Source organism: Ranitomeya imitator, chromosome 5 (genome assembly GCF_032444005.1).
Source record: "Ranitomeya imitator isolate aRanImi1 chromosome 5, aRanImi1.pri, whole genome shotgun sequence".
NCBI classification, from domain to species: domain Eukaryota; kingdom Metazoa; phylum Chordata; class Amphibia; order Anura; family Dendrobatidae; genus Ranitomeya; species Ranitomeya imitator.
This window is the reverse complement of record NC_091286.1, coordinates 459,574,694-459,576,203: the sequence shown is the minus strand read 5'-3', so window position 1 is coordinate 459,576,203 and position 1,510 is coordinate 459,574,694. Positions and strand designations below refer to the sequence as shown.

The following is a 1,510-nucleotide window of genomic DNA, read 5'->3' as shown; positions in this document are numbered from 1 at the left end:
ACGTAGTATATTTCCCATCCACATAGTATATTGCCCATTCACGTAGTATATTGCCCATTCACGTAGTATATTGGCCATCAACGTAGGGCAATATACTACGTGGAATATACTACGTTGATGGGTAATATATAGTACGTGGATGGGCAATATACTTCATGGCTGGCCAATATACTAAGTGCCTGTGCAATATACTACGTGGCTGGTCACTATGTTATGTTGCTGCGATGTATGCTACTATATCTAAAATATGCAAATGTACATAACCGTGTATTTATTGTTGGCCACAATTAATTTCAATTTTTTTTACTTGTTGTCCTTTTTTATGAAGATTGAACAACACCCTGAGGTCTGGGACCGGTCAAGTGAAAAGTACAAGGGGGCAAAACGTGATGCCTGGCCCAAAATAGTAACCGCTCTCTTTCCAGAGTGGCCGAATCTCCCAACACAGCAGCAAACACAGATTTGTAAGTATAAATTTATTTCCTTTTTTTAAAAAAAAGTAAGAAGAATGGATTTGTAATGTTTTATTTAAAATTTTTAAATTTGCAGTGGGCGATGTGAAGACGAGATGGCGGTCTGTCACAGACAGATATCTTAAATCACTCAAGACTCCGAGTGGCAGCTCGCCGCCAAGGAAGAGGGTGCCCTATGGAGACCAGCTGAAGTTCATATTGGGAAGCCGGAGTTTGAGGAGGTAGATAATATAAAGAAATAGTGTTGCTTGACGTAATGATTTGTATTTTTGTAACCTTTGTTTTATTTTTGGGTCTGCAGAACAGAAAGCAACATCTCTGCCCAAACACCTCCGGACCTTACCGATGGTGACACCACGGTGGACAGTATTGGAGAGGAATTAGAAGACAGCATAATGAACAGCCAAGAATCTCCGGGGAACATGTCTTTGTCCGGAAGATCACCCGAAATAAGTGATTCCCTTGGAGAACATGACGTTGCAGCAAATACCACAACTTCTACTTCCTCTGACGCTGGTGCAAACTCTGGTGGTGGTGTGTCGAGGCACATGGGGAGGGGGGCTGCTTCTGTCCGTCCCGTGGCAGTGAAAAGACCGGTGCAAAAGAAGACCAAACAAGGTCAAATTATAGAACAATTAACGAGTAAAACGCTCAATCTTCTTGATAATTCTTCAAAGCAAGATGAGCATGACAAATTTGGGTCATTTTTGGCAGACCGTGTTAGAACACTGCCACGGGACAAGCAGCAAATGTTCGTTACAGCTGTCAATTGTCTGTTAATGGCAATTGATGACACACCAACCCTACCCCCTGTTCCACAAGTAATGACGGGTATTTTCAACGTTTTCAGCAACCCCATTATGCCTCCACCACCACCACCACCAGCTGCTGCATCGCAGCGTTACGGACAGGCGGCAACATACAGGGCCAATCAAGTAGATGCGTACAGTGGCCATACACCTGTACCTAGTTCAACTGGCCATCGTTCCAGTATGCCCAATAGCAGTGTCTACTCCCAACCTGACTTATTTAATGAT

The 1,510-nt window shown here is 43.4% G+C and overlaps 1 long non-coding RNA gene across 1 annotated transcript; it reads left to right on the top strand.

The window, feature by feature from the left end:
- Window positions 1–253: 253 nt before the first annotated feature.
- LOC138680810 (uncharacterized) lies at window positions 254–859 on the top strand. The gene is made up of 3 exons (XR_011321781.1): window positions 254–464; window positions 550–694; window positions 775–859. It is a non-coding gene; the product is annotated as an uncharacterized lncRNA (long non-coding RNA).
- Window positions 860–1,510: the final 651 nt, after the last annotated feature.